Here is a 24,470-nt window from a genome sequence, read left to right on the forward strand (position 1 = left end):
GGCTATATAGTGTCTGCTTTTCATGCTTGTAACATGGTTCGAATCCCGGTGGATCTAACTGGAATTTACGGTGGACGAAGACGTTGCTTGGTGGTATGTTTTCGAGGGGTACTCCCGTTTCCTCTGCCACCATTTCTCCATTGCTCCATTAGTTACCACACGGTGTTACGTAGTTAGTCTCTTTTGTGCACTAAGGGCGACGTCTTTACGGTGGCAGAAAGAACTACAACTCAGACCTTCCTGAACTCTGATGGGCTGGAAGTATTAAGAATCTCATTGAGGTGGGACACTTTTAGGGCGGAATTTAATGTAGATAATAACAGGATGATGGACGAGATTGATGAATAGAAGATTTTTTCTGAGAAACAGTCCATTATTTTTTCTGGAGCCCTCGCATTCTGGTACAACGTTCATTTTACGTGCCCGAAATGTACAAAACCCTGTCTTTTACATTTCAAACAAGTCGTATTGCGTTTTATCGCCCTCAATAATCTATTTATACTGTCGGCTTGCTATGGATGTCTAAACATCAATTCTAATGGTAATTATTATTCTTAAGTAAATAATGAACTGTAGACATACAGTGTATTCCGAATCACACCGGACCGGTGGACATCAATGACGTCACGTTGCAGTGAAATAGGAACAAAACTGCTGGAAGATTCAATGGCTATCATGGTGGCTGTACAAGTTGTTGTATGTGCTACGCTAGCAAGATTTTGAGAATTTTTCATACTGCCATCTAGCTCAAAGAAAAGAGAGCATAAACAATTTATTTCTTGAACCGGTAGTAATAACTGGTCCGTTGACTTGTTCGTTCATAAGCCATTAACTTTTTTTTACGTTGTGCTCATTACAAACAATACAGCAGAACACACCGCCGTGACACAACAGTGCACGATGTCATTCGTCTGCTAATTCCCGCCCTAAACAAGAACCAATCAGATTCACTGATGGCGGCTGATGAATACTATCATCACCTCTACAAGCTGATGGAACCCATGCGACGCTGGAGCATCAGTGACGTCATGGCTGAAATTCGGAACATCTTGATGCCATCAGATTGCTCAGCGCTGAGATTCGGAATTATTAGTGAATTATTACCTTAATTCCACGCTAACGTTTTTCAGCCAATCACTAAGCTTATTAATGCTCATTTCACCAATGACAATAATTGCTTTTATGCTTCTCAAAATTAACAAGAGGAAGTATTTTTGTAGAGTGAATTCATTTGTTTTATTCCAACATGATGGAAAGTGTGTGTGTATGAATGTATGTATGTATGTTTTGTATGTATGTATGTATGTATGTATGTACGTAGCTTCTTCTGGATCTCTCGCACATCATGTTAGTAGTTGGTAGATTATAATCTAATATTAAAATGTATTTTGTCTGACAACATGAAATTCATTGCTTTGATTAAACAGTTTACGAATCGCGAGACCTAACCTAAAAATTTATTTTGTTTGATCACGTGAAATGATTAGTATGAATTCCGAAAACGAATGCCACCTTGAAATGTATGCTTTAGAATATTTACTTCATTATTGTAATAAGAGTCTAAACACGAAAGAAATTAATTAAAATGTGAAATGGTATTTCTGTCGATCACTCAAGGACATGTATCGCACGAAATATGTTATATTTATTTACACTTAGTATACCTGACTCTAATCTTGAAATTGTAACCACAACACAAAGCAACACATGCAATAACTATTATAATAATGATGTTCGTATCCAATATGAGAAAACGGGAGAAACCTGAGAAAGACATCAACTGCGACCTTGTCCGCCACAAATGTCAATATGAGCTTTTCAATGAGAATATTCCGGGCCTCACCGGGAGTCGAACCCACACCACCTGCGTGACATACTGATAGCCTAGTATTGAACACGAGGTTACAGCAGAGGTATTCTAATCTAATGATAGCACTCAACCGCCGAGTCTGAAATAGGTCAAAGATGTAATTGAAGCGTGAATTTAGACAATTGAACAGCTGTTTCAATTAACGTATCTTATTGCGTAACGTATAAGTACTAACTATTGTTATATAATTATATACAAAAACCTGTTGTGGAGAAAGTGAGGGTCATGGAGCTTTAATGTAAACATTAGAAGTCGAATCAATGTTTGGTAAACTTGCCGGATTTTAATAGTCTTGTAGCCTATACAAAATCCAATTGAAGAAGGAATTCTGATTGGTTAATAAAATGAACACCGGTCGTCGTAAGGCGTTTATTAGTGCCTATCTGTCACGAGCATGGATGCGGACATGGGTGTTTGTTGTTCCATTCTTGATGTGTTCTCGTAGCTTGAAAGTCTGCATCGAGCTGATACCACATCACGGGAACGGCACTCTGTAGTGTAATATTGGAAAAAACTGAAAAAGAACTTCAGGCTATTAACTACGTAGTCCAGGTATGTCAATTGATGCCCACAGGAGCAAGCGCGCGCTTTAGAGCCAGGAGAGCCTGAGCGCTTTACAGAGGAAAGGAAAGAGACAAACGAAAGAGGTGGTATATGCCGCTTGGTCGATCTATATTCAGGGATGTCCAGCACTGATTCAATAGATAAAGGGAAGAGAACTTATTAAAACTGTATCCATGTTAATTTTTAGATTTGCCCTACAAGTATAAGTGCATTATAAGAATGTAAGTTTTAATTTTAATGCTCATTTTTCACAAATTTGATTTTTTATTCAAAACAAATATTTTCCCAACTTTTCCTATAGAAAAGTGAAATTTTCAGGTATAAGCATATTTATTTAGTAGCCTTACAGAATGTTTTCGTAAATCTAATATACCGTATATACGTATTACTGAAGATAGTGTATTGAAAATTTTAAAAACATTCGCATGGAAATTGTTTGTAAGGAAATGAATTAACAAAGCAACTACTGTTACATCATAAGCAAAAGATACGTGCTCATGTGTTGTAAAAATGTCAGGTCTATAACTTCAGCAGATTTCGAGAAAATAATTTAATATTCTGATGATAGGAAGTTGCTCACAAATATCACCTTAAAAGCATAATGCGATAAGAGGTTTGTTATGTAATATTAGTTACACTAAAAGCAGATACAGTACCTAGGTAACTTTGCTTTGTACTGTAATATTGTTTTAATTAGTTTATTGATTACTTTTGTAAGGCTAAAGATACCATCAATATAAATTCCAACTTATCATGTCATGCTCAATCTCTTTCTTTAGAATATCACTTTCTTTATGAATGATGTGTTTCATCCACTTAATACAGTATAATATTATACTACTATGGAATTTAAGTGAATATTCCTTCTTAACTCTCTATTATGTTATTAAGATGTAAAATACAAGTGCAATATTAAGAAATCAGTGTTAGTACTTTTGTTTTACAGACAATATAGATAATATTAAACAGAAAGAAGCCATATAAAAATAACGACATAAAATTTCACGTTCCGTTTGAAGTTTGAGCACCACTGTTTTCTTAATCCAACAGGTTGCTTATTCATATACACAACCCTTCGTCTTTCCATACTTAGCGCTTGCTGTCCGCGCACGACGTCAAGGTCAGAAAAATGCGCTTTCTTTGACATCACTGACTTAGTCTAGCTCGATATATAAATACTCGGTATACCGTAAGTAATGCCATTAATTTCAGACGTTATTCTTTGAGATATTTCAAACAGAAATTTTAATACAATTTTGCTCGTTTTGCTATCTTTTCGAGAAATATTTCATAGCGTATTTTGACAAAGCCATTGATTTAATTCCCAATATGCTCAGTTAATTTAAGAGAGCAGTGTATTATGATAATAACTGATTGAAATAATTTTAGTTTTGTTCTTTAAATGTGCAGGAATTTGATCGGAATAAATGCGACTTTTCGCTCTGCAAAGGAATATTAAACTGTTAACGGTTTTTGCGATATTCGTACAAATAGAAAGTAACACATGATAACGTTGCAACATGTTTTCGCGTAGCAGTAGCGATCGAGCCGCAAAATTATGTATTCTTCCACAAAGAAATGATGGGCAGACTCTTTGTGATGTAAAGTTCAAGATTTACAGCATCATTCACACGCCGGTCTGGCATTGTAAAGGAATGAGACATTCTCATATTCTAGTGTAGATAATGACTAGGGACCGTACTTTGTTCAAGGAGGCTACATTATAGGAGTTTTTACTGTAGCGCAGCCGTTGTGAAAATGTGATCGTGCGCCGAGCCACTGTGTAACCTGCAACTTGCATAGCACCTATGGAGGAAGGCGGACACCCGAAGGGGAAGTGAAGCAACTGTCTGACTTATTAACGAATTTTCATTTTCCTTACGTCAAGCACTTAAATATAATTTTATACAGTATAAGATTACAAACTAATGTTTAGTGCGTACGAGTACAACGAAAAAAGGAATGAACAAGAAAACATAGGACACATTATCACAACCTAAAATTAACTGTCTTCAGAATGTCTCTGCGACAGAGTTTCAAAATCAGGAATTATGTCACATACTACCAGTCGTAGTTGATCACGAAGGTATTTGTCTGTCAGTCGTGATCTAAATTTGGTTTTTACTATTTTCATTGTTGAAAATAATTTTTCACAAACGTAAGTTGTAGCGAACATGGCTTCAACAGAGCAAGCGAAAGAACGAAGCTTCGGATATTTATTTTTTGGCAAAGATTTGAAAAGTTCAACATTTGTCAAATCCTTGCATGTAGCTTTCATTTAACATCACATTGTAAATCTGTGAGCTGACCGCATTAATCGTACATCTGCTGAAAAAGGATCGAAGTGCAAAGATAATAATAATAATAATAATAATTATTATTATTATTATTATTATTATTATTATTATTATTATTATTATTATTATTATTATTATAACACTTAACATTTTAATGTTTCATGGTAACATGTAGTATAATGCCGTTTTATGTTATACAACCGTTTCCTCGTAATACTTGTGAACAAATCATACATTTAATATTCTCATCATATTGGCAGCAAAAAATGCATCCTCCCATCCTACTTGAAACTTTCGTTTTTGTAGAGGTACATGATTTCGAGAGAGACATTGCGACGATATGCCACTCGCAGATCAGAGATAAATACAAATGGAACGGAATTTGACTCCAGTGAGTAAGAGGGTGGGGGTTGAGGGAGGTAGGAAGCAAGAGAAATGCATAGCTATCATTGCGAGCCACTATGTGCTCGCGAGTCACATTTTCGCCACGACTGCTGTAGCGGATGAGTGCGTGCATGTAGCAAGCGAAGTAACTTGTGTCTGCTGACGCGACTCCTGTTGGTTCAAATTGGGCAGAACAAAACATAGATCGCTTTCACAATTACACTAATATTTGCAATTTATATTATTTAACCTATGTCCACTAAAGTACTCTATTTTTACTATTTACATTATGGCAGCCGCGGCGAAAATGCGACTCACGAGCACATTGTGGCTCGCAATGATAGCTATGCATTTCTCTTGCTTCCTACCTCCCTCAACCCCCACCCTCTTACTCACTGGAGTCAAACTCCGTTTTATTTGTATTTGTCTCGGACCTGCGAGTGGCGTATCGTCGCAATATCTCTCTCGAAACCATGTACCTCTATAAAAAACGAAAGTTTCAAGTAGGATGGGAGGATGCATTCTTTTGCTTACAATATGATGAAAATATTAAATGTATGATTTGTTCACAAATATTACTAGGAAAGCGGTTGTATAACATGAAACGGCATTATAAGTTACTACATGTTACTGATGAAACATTAAAAGGATAAGTGTTATTATTATTATTATTATTATTATTATTACTATTATTATTATTATCATCATCATCATCATCATCATCATCATCATCATCATCTCTGTACGTCGATTCTTTTACAGCAGATGTACGAATAATGCGGTTAGATTTTCAATTTTAACTCACAGATTTACAATGTGACGTTAAATGAAAGCTAGATGTAAGGACTTGACAGATATTGAACTTTTCAAATCTTTGGAAAAAAATAAATATTTGAAGCTTCGTTCTTTCGCTTGCTCTGTTGAAGCCATGTTCGCTGTAACTTACCTTTGTGAAAAATTATTTTCAACAATGAAAATAGTAAAAATCAAATTTAGATCACGACTGACAGACAAATACCTTCGTGATCAACTAGGACTGGCAGTAAGTGACATAATTCCTGATTTTGAAACTTTGTCGCAGAGACATTCTGAAGACAGTTAATTAAAATTAACCTTTACTAACTATATTTTAACCTAATATGATCGCTGGAGAATAGTCCAACGTCGAAAATCGTCACATAACAGACAGCAGATTGCAGCACTTAATTCGACAATGTCATTTTTGAGGGGTAACCCGTTTTTCCTGGCATGTCTTCAATTCTCGTGTACATAAAAATCTGTTAAGTTTCCTAAGTGTAGAAATGTATGATTTCTAGGTCATTTCTTCAGAATTTTAGATAATCACATAATCAAAATTCAGGCTCTGTGTTATTAATTTGTGCATTGTAGATGAACTCTCGAGGGAAATTCCTGAGACGTAAAGCACTCTATAGTTTCGGCGTGTTATTTCTAGAGTGGAGCTAAATCAGTCACTGGAACTTTTTACTAATGACAGATACTTGACTGTTCGTCATTCTCCCATATAAAGCCAATTGTATAGACCGATTTATTACTCGATTGAGGCCAGTGGAATCCTGCAGGAGCGCCACTTGTACTGCTATTGCGTTCATAATACGTCATCGCGATAGTTCACATTACGCCCTCGCCTCCACTCGCCTCGGTCGCGTTTACAGAGAGAGTCGTTGCCCAGTGTGCGACATAGAAGGCTGGTCTACGCTACACCCGCAATTATATGAAATGATGATGGAGATTCGTTGGGATACCAAAGGGGAACCGGAGCTCCTGGAAAAATTCCTGTGTTATCTGGATTACGGGCTTGCCCAACATAAATTATAAATCGGAGGTACATCGGGAATCGAACACAGATCCACAGGATTATAAGTCCAGCGCTCTAGTCACTAGATCACCGTGGCGGCTAAGTACTTGAAATTGGATAAAGAAGTTCAGAAGTGAATTTACTTATTCTGGCTGCAAACAGGAGGGCGTGCATTTGATAACAAATATACAGGAAAACTTATTCCACCGCCACAATTCGCAAGACTGTTCCGGAACACTCTGATCTCTTTCAAGTCACAGACAAAGTTGTTTTTTTGAGAATGAAGTCGTCGTAATTTGGTATGGTTATCATATTTCCTAGTGAAGAGATATGGGAACAGGGATCTTTAGGCCTACCTCTTCTGTTTCCTTGTCAATACGCATAACACCTTTACTTTCACTTTAAGGAATGAACGTAGTGATTGAGTTGTGATGTAGAATTTGTCGAATGATTACTACATCGATTGTCCATGCTCGGGACTCCTGTCAAAACCTGCTGTATCTAAAAATTCATGTTTATGATGAAGGAAGTAAGTACAGTATCTCGAGTATGCGGATGTCTGTTATCGTAAGGTCCAGATTATCCTGTCCTACCGGGGGCGATTTATTTATTTATTCATTTATTTACTTGTTTACTTGTGTACTTATTTATTTGTTTACGTATTTACTTGTTTATTTATTTATTTATTTATTCACTTGTTTACTTCTTTACTTATTCATTTATTTGCTTACTTGTTTATTTATTTTTTATTTATTTACTTGTTTATTTATTTATTTGTTTATTTATTTACGTGTTTATTTATTTATTTGTTTACTTATTTACGTATTTATTTATTTACTTATTTATTTATTTATTTATGTACTTGTTTACTTCTTTATTTATTTATTTATTTATTTATTTATTTATTTGTTCACTTGTTTACTTATTTACTTATTTATTTATTTATTTATTTACTTATTTATTTATTTATGTACTTGTTTACTTCTTTATTTATTTATTTGTTCACTTGTTTACTTCTTTACTTATTTATTTATTTATTTATTTATTTATTTATTTATTTATTTATTTATTTATTTATTTATTTATTTGTTTACTTGCTTACTTGCTTAACTATTTACTTATTTCTTTACTTGTTTATTTATTTATTTGTTAGTTGGTTATTTATTTATTTATTTATTTATTTATTTATTTGTTTACTTGCTTACTTGCTTAACTATTTACTTATTTCTTTACTTGTTTATTTATTTATTTGTTAGTTGGTTATTTATTTACTTATTTATTTATTTGTTTACGTGTTTATTTATTTATTTATTTATTTATTTACCTCTTTACGTATTTATTTGTTTACTTATATATTTATTTATTTAGTTGTTTACTTATTTATTTGTTTGTTTATTTAGTTACTTAGTTATTTACTTATTGCCTTCATTTCTCGGTTTTGAAAAGAAAATCAAAAGTGAAGGATTATTTTAACGATGAAATTAAACTGTGATTGCCGAACGGTGGTTAAATAAACTAAAAAGAAAAAAAGTGAAAGATTGTAAATTCAGTGGATAATGTGGTCCATATTAAGGTACGTCCATCACTTCAAATTTTGCTAGGTTCCTCCAATGGAATGTCGATACTCAAAGTGAGACAAGTATCCAACAAGCTTGGAGCTCACATAGTTTCTTACCCGTAGCCCCAAATTTCCTTGCAAGGACTCGCATTCGTGTAACTTTTAACTTATTTTTCCGCAGCTCAGCACTACATTACAAGAGTCCAACCACGCTACTTTCTGTAATTTATGGACACTTGGAACCACAGATGCTGATGGAAGTGTTGACAATTAGAAACTCGAGCACATTCCTATAATAATGGAAAATAAAGAAGGAACTTTCGCTTAACACACTTCAAGCTTATCGTTCATCACAGAAACGTTGAAAACAAATGAGCACGCCCCTGATTGCGCAACAACAGAGAGCCTTTTCCAACAAAACTTAAAATAAGACGAGCTTGTCCTAAACCATACTGGAACTATGTCCGCCATCGAGCTTTCGTATACATCACGGCAGTCTTAAATAATAATTAAATTGGTGGGCTTACACCATTGTCATGGATCTCTTCTGTTTTTTTGTTGGTTCAAAATCCTCGCGAAATTGAGGACGGAACGGTAAAAAGGTCCCAGACCTTGAAGTATTCATGACGAAGTCAGTAGTCAATTAACTTTTCGTGCAATAATTTCCTCATTTCAATCAACACGAAGATCATATAAATAAAATCATGAACATGTATGGTAGGGTAAATCTAGGAACTGATAGACCACGGTACACGCAGAATCTGAGGAGGAGTTTTGACTGTACGTGAAAACTGTGTTGTTGATCAGGCCCAGCCCAGGTCAATACGAAGTCGTCTGTTGTTTTGGATGCAGACTCGATATCATATCACGGAAATCTCACTGTGTGTTCCATCTCATGCGAGATGAAATGTACTGTATTATTGGCCTACAGTACGCCCCAAAAGGGACGAAACTTTCATAGAAGAAATTATAAAAGGTTTGAAGCAATTTTTCTTGAACATTTAACTGGACTATAACTTCAACTATTATTAAAGATCCGATTTTTATTGTGTATATTGTTTCCTTAAAAATTCGATTCCCAAGCTATGGGTATATGTAAACTATCAATTTTAACTTCTTGTGGCTTTTAAGTAGACAATTGAATATATACTCTAATGCCAATCACCACCTGAAGACAATTTCCTATAAATTAAATTTTTCATATTTCAGGTAAGTACATTTCTTTGAGGAAATGTACAATGTCTTTAAATTTTACATAACGATAAATTTGTTCCATTTGAACAAAACGGTATATCATGAAAGTAACACAAGAATAACTAATTCAGCGAATTTCACATTCAAGTTGTTCTTTATTTTGAAAATTATCACTGTATGCACGTTAATATTCTTTGTATGCTAATTAGGTTCTCATTGTATGATTCTAAATACATATACATATATACTTACTCTTTCCGAGGTTGCTAGTGTTCTTATATTAAACAAATCAATATACATATTTGTTCTGGCAATAAAGCATTATTATTGTTATTATTATTATTATTATTATTATTATTATTATTATTATTATATATAGGCCTATATATATATATATATATATATATACATACACATACTGTATATCAGAGTTTAAGCTAGAAAATAGGTAATTGTCGCAAAAATGCACAAACGTAAAATTATATTTGTGCAAATTGCGAAAAGCTTGTGCAATATTATAAATAATTCTGCAGAAAGATGAAATTAATAAAGTTTGCAGAAACAAAAAGTTATGTAATTTTTTTCTTGGAGTTTTATTACTTTCAATCCATCTAACGACAATCTTAGATATACTTACACGTAGGTATGTTTAGAATCAATTACTGCTGAATTTACATGACATTAAAATACGTTATTTTATGGGCACTCTAAACATTGAAATTCTTTACTAGTAGGCCCTTCAAGATTTATTGTTAGCAGAGTGCTAACTCTTTTTACTGAAAGGCGATTTCAATTTTCAGTTTTTACAAGATTTATCCAACTAAATCCTCGCTCGCAATTTACAGTATGCGATGGAATTATATAAATCAATTATACGATATTGTTCACTTAACTTATATGAATTGCACCACTTCTTTGAAATCCATTCCTGAACATCTGTTGCTCAATTCCTTTTTGAATATTGCCCATGCCATTAGCATTTCATTTAAATTCAGATTAGTTCAAACACATCTCTGATTTCATTTTCTTCATTAACATCTTCGTTTCTGAAGTCCAATGTGGTTGTAACATTTTTGCACATTTACATTCAAAGTTTGTTGTATTTTTAGAAGTCGAGTAGCAAAATGCGACAAATGCGACTCTGGCTTAAACCCTGACTTGCACATTATGTACAACCATAGACACAAAAAATGACCGCTCCCCTATAGTGTGAATTTTGTCGAAGTCCATTTCGACCAGCGCCTGGTTCACACGACAACAGAAAAACAGAGCGGAGTCGTGTCCCATACACGCTCAGTTTAACTACACATTTTAACTGCGTAAAAGAACTAACAAGGAGACCGCCCCACTTTGATGTCAAGATTCGGGTCGGGAAAATTTTGAGTGAAAGTAGGCTATGGCCAAATCCATAAGACACATGTCTCGAGCTTTTTTTCCGTATATGCCTAGGTTCAAGAGAAAAGAAAATTACGAATCAAACGACTGTAGCGTAACTATTCATTGCTCAGGCAGTAGCGCGTTGAAATTGAGTGAAGTTAGAGTTCGAATCCCTCTTTTATCACTTTTTTATGTTTTTATTTTAATACACAAATTTGTAGTTTCCTAACGTAATGTAATTTTGCAATGAGTGCGAAAATTAATGATTTGAAGAATAAATTTCCATTTTATATTGCGTCGAATTACATTGACACAAAGTTTTCCTTCAGTTTATTCACAATACTGCATATCAGGGATTTTATTGTCAACATAGTATGCTGGCACTATTGTATCCAATGCGCTTGACAATATACTTCGTTCCTTGTCTGACAAGAGAAGTGCATTGTAAACATTGTCGGCAGGGGAGGAAAGAAGTAGTATAATAATTGCTATTCAAATAACGGCAGAGATCTCATTCCATGTTTGTCTTGAAGTTGGGCGGCGGTAGAACGCTTCAGACCGTGCACCTTCAAGGTATGCGTGGAATGAGATTTCTGCCATTGTTTGAATAGCGATCATACTTATCTCCTTTTCTGCTGCCAATGTTTACTTCTCCTGTCAAGCATTATGGAACGAAGTATAGAAGCATACTTTGAGACTCGGTTATATGTGAACACTGTAACACCGGGCGGAAATTAAGAAAAACTTATTCCAGTACCGCATTCATCAAGTAAAAATTCATTAATTCTTCATGAATCACACCCTGGAGTCAGACATGGAAGCATCATTAACCTAGACTCCAACGTCTTTAAGGGAACCAGGTAGTGATTAGTGGTCAAGAATCCGAGTTTTTTTTTTTTTTGTTTTAAAAACTTGCCCTTTGAAGCAATATAAATATTGCGGGGGTATTTCTGCAGATAAGCCTTTTACATAACCTCTTTAAATTAGGCGGTGCATGTAATTGATATATCCTTCCTTTTCTAAACGCAGTTTTCCATAAGTTGACATTTTTCAAACATAAGTGCATTTTTCTCTGAAACTACTGAATGAATTTACATGACATTTTTACAGTGTTTTCTGCAGCCTGTGTTCTACATAGTAGACCTACGGGTTTGAGAATATCACACACATAACTTACTTACTTACAAATGGCTTTTAAGGAACCCGAAGGTTCATTGCCGCCCTCACATAAGCCCGCCAGCGGTCCCTATCCTGTGCAAGATTAATCCAGTCTCTATCATCATACCCCACCTCCCTCAAATCCATTTTAATATTATCCTCCCATCTACGTCTCGGCCTCCCTAAAGGTCTTTTTCCCTCCGGTCTCCCAACTAACACTCTATATGCATTTCTGGATTCGCCCATACGTGCTACATGCCCTGCCCATCTCAAACGTCTGGATTTAATGTTCCTAATTATGTCAGGTGAAGAATACAATGCGTGCAGTTCTGTGTTGTGTAACTTTCTCCATTCTCCTGTAACTTCATCCCGCTTAGCCCCAAATATTTTCCTTAGCACCTTATTCTCAAACACCCTGAACCTATGTTCCTCTCTCAGAGTGAGAGTCCAAGTTTCACAACCATACAGAAGAACCGGTAATATAACTGTTTTATAAATTCTAACTTTCAGATTTTTGGACAGCAGACTGGATGATAAGAGCTTCTCAACCGAATAATAACACGCATTTCCCATATTTATTCTGCGTTTAATTCCCTCCTGAGTGTCATTTATATTTGTTACTGTTGCTCCAAGATATTTGAATTTTTCCACCTCTTCGAAGGATAAATCTCCAATTTTTATATTTCCATTTCGTACAATATTCTGGTCACGAGACATAATCATATACTTTGTCTTTTCGGGATTTACTTCCAAACCGATCGCTCTACTTGCTTCAAGTAAAATTTCCGTGTTTTCCCTAATCGTTTGTGTATTTTCTCCTAACATATTCACGTCATCCGCATAGACAAGAAGCTGATGTAACCCGTTCAATTCCAAACCCTGCCTGTTATCCTGAACTTTCCTAATGGCATATTCTAGAGCGAAGTTAAAAAGTAAAGGTGATAGTGCATCTCCCTGCTTTAACCCGCATCACATACATAACACGAGAAAAGAACGAGAAAAAAATATATATGGGTTGAAAAAATTGAAAAAATGTTAAACAAAATTCAATATTTTCTCTGTTTAACTAGGGGTGAAATATTTAACTAAATTTTGCTTTAGAATTTACAATACACATTAGTAGATAATTTTAAAAAATACAAGGTATATTATTGAAGATCGTAGCAAGTAATGTGCACCTGAAAAATGAGGTACACTTATCAAAGTGGAAAAACAGGCGATCAGTTAGGGCCTTTCTTTTGCACTTGGATACGAAACTAATTAGTTCTCTTTTATACCACTGAATTCAGAATGATTGATTTTATTATCCTGGAAATGTTTATTCCATTCTGAGCACTAGAAGCCTAGAAATACATTGAACTAAACTTTTGTATTGAAAGCATGCTTTGAGAAGTATTTTTAAGAAAACCTTATCCCAGTACAGCATTCATCAAGTAAAAATTCATTAATTCTTCGTGAATCATACCCTGGAGTCAGACATGGAACCATCATTAATCTGTACTCCAACGTCTTTAAGGGAACCAGGTAGTGATTAGGGGTCAAGAATCCGATTTTTCAATTTGTGTTTTAAAATAAAGTACAAAACTTGGTCCTTGAAACAATATAAATATTGTGGGGGCATTTCTGGAGATAAAACTTTTAAATAATGTCTTTAAATTAGGCGGTGCATGTAATTCATACATTCTTTCTCTTTTAAATGCAGTTTTCCATAAGTTGACATTTTTCAACTTAAGTGCATTTTTCTCTACAACTACTGAATCAATTTACATGAAATTTTTACAGTGTTTTCTGCAGCCTGTGTTCTACATAGTAGACCTACGGGTTTAAGAATATCACACACATAACACGAAAGAATATATATATTGCCTATGGGTTGAAAAAAATTGTAAAAAAATGTTAAAGTTCAATATGTTTTCTGTTTCACTAGAAGTGAAATAGTTAACTAAATTTTGCTTTAGAATATACAACATACATTACTAGACAACTTAAAAAAATACAAGGCATGTGAGTGAAGAATGTAGCAAGTAATGTGCACCTGAAGAATGAGGTACACTTATCAAAGTGGAAAAACAGGTTATCAGTTAGGGCCTTTCTTTTGAACTTGGATACGAAGCAAATTAGTTGTCTTTTATACCACTGAATTCAGAATAATTGATTTTATTAGCCTGGAAATTTTTATTCCATTCTGAGCACTAAAAGCCTAGAAATACATTGAACTAAACTTTTGTATTTAAATTTTTTAATCGCACAGGCATCACTAACCAGTTCCTTTAAATGAAATTTGTTTAACAGTTCCTTGGCGAAACTCGGACTAGATCCTGAATCCTGAATTGTGTTATCTCGATCTTACACTAGAAGGCACACATTGAAATTCCGGTGACGTGAGCTAAAGAAGAAGCCAGTTCTTCAATGGGGGGGGGGGAGAGAGAGAGGATAACATGTTGACAGTGGATAATCGTTCCATGCCATAGCTGGGATTTCAACCTACAACAATCCACGGAGTTTCTAAGCTGTACCTAAACCGAAGTCTACACCAGAGCGATGATACGGAAACTAGTAAGCGTGCGAAGTATGCGTAATAGTGCTTTATGTAAGGATTCCCCTTCCAATACTTTCGATTCGCTAACCAATCCATCATCTTATTCAAGAAAAATGTGAACAAAATGAAAGTGTGGCTTTACGCAAGTGGGCGTGTAGTAGACTTTGGAAATCACTGTGTTGCGTTTCGGCCCCAAGCATCTAACCTACGAACAAACTATTATGACGACGACATATTAATGAAATGTATATTATTACTCTTTACATTGCTTTAGGACTTCTGGACTTGCGAAATGTTATGTATTTATGCCTTCACTGAATCGACGTTTATATTCTAAGATGGAAGGACATTGGAAGAAGAACAGTTTGGTTTAAGGAAGGGAAAAGTTACTAGGAATGTAGAGTAAAGGTTGGTAATATTGTGATACTAATAATATTATGATAGTTCTTTTTGAGAATTTTTTTACAATTTTACTGAGCGAGAGAAGGACCTGTTTTGTGTAGAAACTTGTCCACGAACATTCCCTTTACGTTGACGCAAAAAAAAAATCTTTCTCTCGCTCAGTGAAATTGTAAAAGATTCTCAAACAGAACTATCATTAATATTATTAGTATCACAACATTACAAACTTTTACTCTAATTGGACTACTGCGAACAATCGACGAAAGATACCTCGAGAAGAATAAAGAAGTGCATATAATATTTGAAGATTTAGAAAAGGCATTTGACAGAGTGGATTGGAATAAATTGATGAGAATCTTGAAGAAAATAGGTGTGGATTGGAAAGAGAGGAAGCTGTTCAGTAATATTTATATGAAACGAGTGAAAGCCAGGATAGAAGAATGACAGAAGGAAGTGAAATAGGCGACAAGGATGTCCTTTATAATCTACCCTGTTCAACATCTACTTCGAGGATTTAGTGAAGAACTGTTTTCAGACATGGGAGGGGTGATAGCAGGAGGAAGAAGAATAAAGTGCATAAGATTTGCTAACGATATGGCGCTGTTAGCAGAAGAAGAAACGATACTAAAGGATTTGCTAGTGGAGCTAAACAACAGCTATGTGCAATATGGAATGAAGATAAATGCAAACAAGACTGAGACCATCGTTGTCGAAAGAAACATACAGAAGGTAAACGTGCGAATATTAAATGAGGCAGTAGAGCAAGTGGACAGTTTCAAGTACTTGAGATATACTATAAGCAGTAACATGAGCTGCTGCCAGGAAGTCAAACGGAGAATAGCAATGGCAAAGGAAGCTTTTAATAGGAAAAGGAACGTCTTCTGCGGACCTCTGGAAAAAAAAATAATAATTAAGAGCCTAGTGAAGTGCTTTGTGTGGTGTGTGGTAATGTATTTGGCAGAAACATGGACAATACAACGAAGTGAAGAGAAACGACTAGAAGCATTTAGATACGAAGAAGAATGGAGCGTGTGAAATGGACAGACAGGATAAGAAATGAAGCTGTGTTGGAAAGACTTACTTACTTACTTACAAATGGCTTTTAAGGAACCCGAAGGTTCATTGCCGCCCTCACATAAGCCCGCCATCGGTCCCTATCCTGTGCAAGATTAATCCAGTCTCTATCATCACATCCCACCTCCCTCAAATCCATTTTAATATTATCCTCCCATCTACGTCTCGGCCTCCCTAAAGGTCTTTTTCCCTCCGGTCTCCCAACTAACACTCTATATGCATTTCTGGATTCGCCCATACGTGCTACATGCCCTGCCCATCTCAAACGTCTGGATTTTAAGTTCCTAATTATGTTAGGTGAAGAATACAATGCGTGCAGTTCTGTGTTGTGTAACTTTCTCCATTCTCCTGTAGATTCATCCCACTTAGCCCCAAATATTTTCCTAAGCACCTTATTCTCAAACACCCTTAACCTATGTTTCTCTCTCAGAGTGAGAGTCCAAGTTTCACAACCATACAGAAGAACCGGTAATATAACTGTTTTATAAATTCTAACTTTCAGATTTTTGGACAGCAGACTGGATGATAAGAGCTTCTCAACCGAATAATAACACGCATTTCCCATATTTATTCTGCGTTTAATTTCCTCCCGAGTGTCATTTATATTTGTTACTGTTGCTCCAAGGTATTTGAATTTTTCCACCTCTTCGAAGGATAAATCTCCAATTTTTATATTTCCATTTCGTACAATATTCTGGTCACGAGACATAATCATATACTTCGTCTTTTCGAAGTATATGATTATGGTTGGAAAGAGTGGGTGAAGAAATAATGATACTGAAATTGATGATAAAGATAAAAAGGAATTGGTTGGGTTACTGGCTGAGAAGAAACTGCCTACTACTGAAGGATGCACTGGAAGCACTAATGAACGGGAAAAAATTCGGGACAGAAGAATATATCAGATGATAGACAACTTTAAGATACATGGATCATATACGTATGATCACTAAGAGGAAGGCAGAAAATAGGAAAGATTGGAGAATGTTGGGTTTCCAGTGAAATATCTGTCCTTAGGCAGAGACCTATTAATGAATGAATTAATAATAATAATAATAATAATAATAATAATAATAATAATAATAATAATAATAGTGAACGGGAGAAGAGTTCGTGGCAGAAGAAGATATCAGATGATAGACATTAAGATATATGGATCATATGGGAAGACTAAGAGGAAAGCAGAAAATAGAAAAGATTGGAGAATGCTGGGTTTGCAGTGAAAGAGCCGCCCTTGAGCAAAGATCTATGAAGTAATTAATAATAATAATAATAACGTGAGAAGAGTTCTTGGCAGAAGAAGATACCAGATGATAAACATTAAAATATACGTATCATTATGGGGAGATTAAGAAGAAAGCAGAAAATAAGATTGGAGAATGCTGGGTTTGCAGTGAAAAACTTGCCATGGGGTAGTACACTTATACTACCGGACAAAAGTTTTCGATCAGCTATGAAAACAACTATATACTTTATTTCAATGTACAAACAATCGGAAAAACTAAATAGACCAACAAAATAAATATTTTCTCTCTCTAGCATTATGATATGATAGAATATTCAAAATGAAATCCCTGTTTTAACCACAAATTCATAGTTTGACAGGTGATCGAGAACTTTTGACCGGTAGTGTGTGTTATAATTCTTACTGGCTTTTAAGGAACCCGGAGGTTCATTGCCACCCTCACATAAGCCCGCCATTGATCCCTATCCTGAGCAAGATTAATCCAGTCTCTATCATCATATCCCATCTCCCTCAAATTCATTTTAATATTATCTTCCCATCTACGTCCCGGCCTCCCCAAAGGTCTTTTTCCCTCCGGCCTCCCAACTAACACTGTATACCTGCCCTGCCCATCTCAAACATCTGGATTTAATGTTCCTAATTATGTCAGGTGAAGAATACAATGCGTGCAGTTCTTCATAGTGTAACTTCCTCCATTCTCCTGTAACTTCATCCCTCTCAGCCCCAAATATCTTCCTAAGCACCTTATTCTCAAATAACCTTAACCTATGTTCCTCTCTCAAAGTGAGAGTCCAAGTTTCACAACCATAAAGAACAACCGGTAATATAACTGTTTTATAAATTCTAACTTTCAGATTTTTTGACAGCATACTGGATGATAAAAGCTTCTCAACCGAATAATAGCAGGCATTTCCCATATTTATTCTGTGTATAATTTCCTCCCGAGTATCATTTATATTAATGGATTTGAGGGAGGTGGGATATGATGATAGAGACTGGATTAATCTTGCACAGGATAGGGATCTGTGACGGGCTTATGTGAGGGCGGCAATGAACCTCCGGGTTCCTTAAAAGCCAGTAAGTTAGTATCATTTATATTTGTTACTGTTGCTCCCAGGTATTTGTGTATGTTATAATAGTAATAATAATAATAATAATAATAATAATAATAACAATAATAATAATAAAATAATAATAATAGTAATAAACATGTGTACGGAATTATTCTTCATATTCTCAATACTTTTAATTCTACAAAGAAGTGTGCACTTCTGCTGGAAAAGAAGCCGTCCTGGAACACGTGGAGACTTAAAATAAGACGCTCGTTGTCCATTTGTGTACAGTGTCACTGTTGTTACCGGTCCTACACGTAATTAAACCTGTTTTCTTCATTCATATTACACCTGTTGGCTGCTTAACAAATAGTTTTCGTGACGATCGATAGGTAACGTATTTAAAAATTGTCCATTCATATTTCCTGGGGTGTGACCACTTTCACATAGAGTAGACCAATAATATTGATGTGACAGTCGTTTATCATTACTCTGCAAGGATAGAGGTACGCAACCGAAGGAAAGGAGATAAACACTCAAACAGTTCGGCTGCAGGACACAAACCAGTCGCGATTTGACTAGTGATGCGGAGAGCCGTGCCTGAGTGCTGACAGCTTGTGGTGGTAATGCAACACCTACCAGGTGGGTAACAGTGACATCACCATCATCATACTTTTGGGGCATGTTGTCTTATTCCCTATGTAGGCCTATGGCGATTCTTCTAACAATCGGACGGACTTTCTTCATATTAAGTATCTACGAAGCGGTGACGAAAACTCGAGCTGCAGTGATTACATGCGACAGACAGCCTATGAAGTAAGGAGACGGAGGAAAGGTACTTGGCATGAAAACTACAACCAGTGGTGGTTCCTGTGCTAACATCTTGATCAATCCCGCCGAGAAAAATCTCAAGCTTTACTGTATCAGTAATGTCACTGTTGTCATCAAGAGCCAGTGAATAATATACGATTTTTCTTGCTTCTTTTTTTTAACCTTCCTCTTGAATATAATCAGGAATTTTCTAAATTCTTCTCTCGATACTTGGTCGAGAAATTCGTAGTTTTTCAAAATTAAAAACTTCTTATGAACAAGTTATTTAAGCTATTTTAATTATTACTCTTTTGAGAAATTATGTTCTATTAAAAGTCTTTAGAGTACGAGATATTTCAAACCCCATTACGTAGCTGACTTCCTTACATTTATTTATATCATCTTTCTCTTCCTGGCTATGATTTAAGACATGTCAATATCTGGCGTTTAACAGTTCGTTGGCACATAATATTGAATCAGTTTTTCTACAATATTGTTATTAAATGAATATTTACTAATAAATAGTTACCCTCATCTAAAGATTAAGAATATTAAAATTGAGATAAAACCTAATACTTCTATCCTTCCAGGGAGAAGATCTAAAAATATCAATATTCATGCACATATAGAAGAATTATAGAAACATATACTTCGTGGTCAATAATAATAATGATAATAATAATAATAATAATAATAATAATAATAATAATAATAATAATAATAATAATAATAATAATACATTATTCAGCGTGGCAATTAATGTTTCTATAAACTCCCAATTGAACCTTTGAACAAAGTAAACATGTTTCATTTTGTCCGACAGAACAACAAAAAAGTTCTTCTCATTCTGTACAAAACCACCTCTTACTGCTTGTAGAGACAGAGTTTGTAGAGTGACATGATACCGCCACTACTTGCCTTCAGTACGTGAATGAAACGCACAGCAATGTACAGGAAACTCCTCGTACCCGTTTGAATGTCTGTGATTACACGATGTAATCACGACACCCGCTTTGGTCACCGCTGATCTACGAGTAGCATAGTTTTATTTGGGATTATGCAAATAAAGTACTATACAATAATTTTCAGTAAAAATTAATATATCTTTATTTGAAGTAAAATATAAGGTTATTAAATGGTATTATGTTTGTCAAATTTTTAGATTCCACAAAAATAAAAACACCAATTTGTTCGTAAAGAAATGGGATTTTATTAAAACACGAAAAAATTAAATATGACTACTACCGTGTTGTTCAATAAGAAATAGTCTTTCTTCTATGGTATAAACGGCATTATTAAGCGCATTCCTAGGGATGTCTTCAATGACATCCGATATTGACTGTTTCAGTTCCTCTCTTGTAATAGGTCTACTAACAAATGCCTTTTCTTCTTAGATAACCCCATAACCAGTAGTCAACTGGGTTTATGTCTGGTGACCTAGAAGGCCAACTGTTCGGAAAATGCCTACTAATTATACGATCACCAAATGTGTTGCGCAATAGTGTTTTTACATTATTGTGTATGTGAGGTGGAGCGCCGTCTTGCATGAAAAAAATGTTTTCGATTTCATGATTCTGTAACGCTGGTATTACAAAGTCTTGCAACATTTGAAAATATCGCTCCCCGGTTACCGTCACTGTTTTTTTGTCAATTTTCAATTTCTTCATAGAAATATGGTCCTATTATGAAATGTGACGTAAAACGACACCAGACAGTAACCTTGATATCATGTAATCCTTGCTGTATAATTGTGTTCGGATTATCGTCTGCCCATATCCTGCAATTATGAGTGTTAACACCTCCGTTCAATAATTAAAAATGTGCCTCATCTATCCTTTCTCAATCCATGTAACGTTCGATATCTTCTCAATACATATGCATATTGTCTTTTGCATTCACAATAGCACTGAAGGAGGTCAATTCGAACACACAAAGGTAAAACCGTTGTAAAAATTATTAAAATTACTCTCCTACAATTGCCATCTGTATTCTGAACAATAATTGTTTATACAAGCGTGACACAGTTACCATAGTAACGAAACAATAACTTTTTTTGGCCTAGCCAAAAGTGCCGTTGTTTTGGTATTGCCGGTTATATGGGTGCCGGATACGAAGGATTTTACTGTATTACCTAATTTCTGACTTGAGAAAGTCAAAACGAAGTGAAGTTGGTGTGACGTTCTTGATTACGACCCTGTGTCTCTCTTTCTACTTCCATCTTCAGGCATCATAAAACATTAGGGGAATCGAAGTAGACTAGATTGGCCAAGAGATTCAATGGAAAGGCTCAGAGAATATTAATTAGACAGATGTTCAGCGTAATGATACATTTCTTTGCATCAGTACAGAGAGTGATGCAAGCACGGTTGGACCCCTCACCTTCTGAATTATGTCAACTGCTCCTTTATGTAACCCGTGCTCAGTAGGGTCCTCGACCTTTAAGAGTGAAGAAAATGAAATGCTTTGGGCTTAGTTCTACGTCACATTACGTGAACAGCAAACAATTGCTATCACGTATAGTATGTCTGTTGTCTTGTTTGTATGCGATGTTGGTGCATATCATGGGCTTACGAAAGTTCTTCCACCAATAAGCGTAACCCAGTCGCTGATTGAAGTCCGCACAAGACAGTCACTGGTCAGAAGTGAGAAGGAGATTTACAAAGCTCTGCAAACTTCGAGTGCGTTTATGTGCGTAATATATACCTTGTATACTAAGTCAAGCCAAGGTTTGTATCAATATTTCATTAAGTTTTATGTTTAATTTCTCCTTGTGCAAATTATAGCGGATTAAAGTGAACAATAAGAATTTTGCTCCGACTTAAAACAATGTGTCCCTATGGTTTGCTGTGCGCTGAATCCGAAAATGTATCTCTTTTCTTCGTATCACGTAAGGTTTTTAAGATATACTATGATTTCACTTTTCGATAATTGCTCCCCCAGGAAACATCTGGCGCGGTTGGGAGTATAAACCAAAACAAAAGCTAATGTATTTTATGAGTTTATGACTTATTTCCGGTTCTTATGGTTGTCGGCATGTTATTTTGTACTTCTAATAAATAAACCGATATTGGTCCCTTCTATTAAGAAAATTTCAAATCAGTTCAAAATGAAGTCTATGCAATGAACAAACAAGGGTCGTTTTCAGTATTTAAAGAAAATGTTTACCAGTTTGAGTGAAGGCAAATTAAAAGACGACATTTTCATCGATCTACAAATTCACAGAGTTATGGCTGACCCTTTGTTTGAGGAAAAACTTTCCGTTACAGAAAGAATGGCATGGCACGTTTTCAAAGACGTTTGCTCAAATTTCCTTGGAAATTCTAGGGCAGATAACTACATAGAAATTGTTGTGGAAACCATGTCAAGTGCGTATGATAAAATGGAGTGGAATATGTCTCTCAAAATACACTTTTTACATTCTCATTTGGATTTCTTTCCTCCTAACTTTGGAGCGGTAAGCAACGTGCATGGGGAAAGATTTCATCAAGAAATATCTGAAATGGAAAGGCAATATAAAGGAAGTTTATCATCCAGCATGCTTGCAGACTATTTTTGGTTCCTTGTAAAATACAGTCCCGTGTCTAGTTACAAACAGGAGTCATCCAGGAAATTATTTTAAATGTAAGTTCAAAATTCCAAGATTTTTCTCATATGCATGAAATATTTTTATTGTTGCGTTTTAAACTATGTAACATCACTTTTGTATCCAGTTCACATTTTTCAAGTATTATGAGGCATTTTGAATCCCTAGTGTCTTGTAATTTTATCAGTAGCAGTGAAAAATTAGAAAACAAATAAGTTTGTCATAAGTAATTCAATTCATTTTCCCGAAAAATGGTACGTGATTGGGCAATTTGGATTTTAAATCCAGATTTAGGGCACACTTATTAGTAATATTCACCTATTTTTATTTCGGTGCAAGACAAAAAGTAAAAATTTGTTGTTCAATATAACATAAGTCGAACACGGAGTAAGGTGGGTTGAAATTCGGCGTGGTTAGAGCGCCCAGTGCGTAGAACTGGGAGACCCGGGTTCGATTCTCGGCGCCGCGTGCAATTTTTCCGATCTAGGTGGACAAAAATCAAATTTCGACTTGTTTATTTATGCATAGGTGGATATGAATTCATGTCCTTTAATATTTGAAGAATGTTGTGAGTAATAGCTTTTACTGATTTACCAGCAGCAAACTATATTTAGAAGTGTATAAACTTTGAGTTCTTCCTAACACTTCTAGCTCCGGTTCAGTCGTAGAAAGAGAGGCTTACTATGTGGGTGAATAAGAGCGAATTGTTAGTGATTTATTGTGTTCTGAAACATGGAATTTGTTCATATAGGTATGTTCTTACTAACGTAATTTCAATTACAAGTTTATAAAGTATTTTCCTTCTTACAGTAGGGTTTAAATATATGACAGTTGAAAAACTTATATTTTTAAAGTTCTCCGAATATAATGTGAGTTTAAGTATAGCCGGTCACGTCCGGTTATAACAATTCTTTTACCACTTAATACAGCATCATTTAGAGTGTTGAACTTGTTCTAAAGATTGCGCGTTCTTGCGCATTTATCAGTAATTAATTTTTTTCAATGGTGGGGCGTACGATAACTGTTCCATGTTTGGCTTAACAGCAGAAAAGAATCATTGACTAAGGAAGCTTTTAGTCACTGTGAGAGTGGTTTAGGCCTACAGTATTATTCACATGATATGGACTATCAGTTTAAAAATACATTGGACACATTTTTATCTAACCTTAACAAACGCACAGTGAATCAGAACGCAATCACTAGCTGGACAAAATTAACTTCTCTGCAATCTAACGCATTGTTATGAAACTTTGTACATGACTTACAGGTGGCACATATGATTTGTGTACAAACTCTGATTATGTTTGCACAAGAAAAACTACCTCTTTATAGTGGGTGCATTTAGACAGAATTAATATCTTCTCTCCTATCTAAAATATTTTTATGATACATTGTACGGAAGTTACAGGTAGCATATATTTTTTATGCACAAATTATATTTACGGTTCCATAAGTGGAACTACTCATTTTAGGGATGCATTTAAACAAAATTAATAAATTCTCTCCTATCTAACAATTTTTATAAACTTTGTACAGAAGTTTCAGG

The 24,470-nt window shown here is 35.1% G+C and overlaps 1 protein-coding gene across 2 annotated transcripts in view; it reads left to right on the plus strand.

The window, feature by feature from the left end:
• Positions 1-19,060: 19,060 nt before the first annotated feature.
• The window catches only part of LOC138703147 (dehydrogenase/reductase SDR family member 11-like), a 143,469-nt gene continuing 138,059 nt past the window's right edge, over positions 19,061-24,470 (plus strand). The window contains exon 1 of one of the 2 annotated variants that reach the window (XM_069830792.1): positions 19,061-19,173. The gene's annotated coding sequence lies outside the window, so the exon portion shown is untranslated. Of the gene's footprint in view, positions 19,174-21,946; positions 22,068-24,470 lie in introns of those variants that run through there. The other variant, XM_069830791.1, reaches the window with a different exon arrangement.

The sequence above is a fragment of the Periplaneta americana genome, chromosome 7, assembly GCF_040183065.1.
Source record: "Periplaneta americana isolate PAMFEO1 chromosome 7, P.americana_PAMFEO1_priV1, whole genome shotgun sequence".
NCBI lineage: Eukaryota > Metazoa > Arthropoda > Insecta > Blattodea > Blattidae > Periplaneta > Periplaneta americana.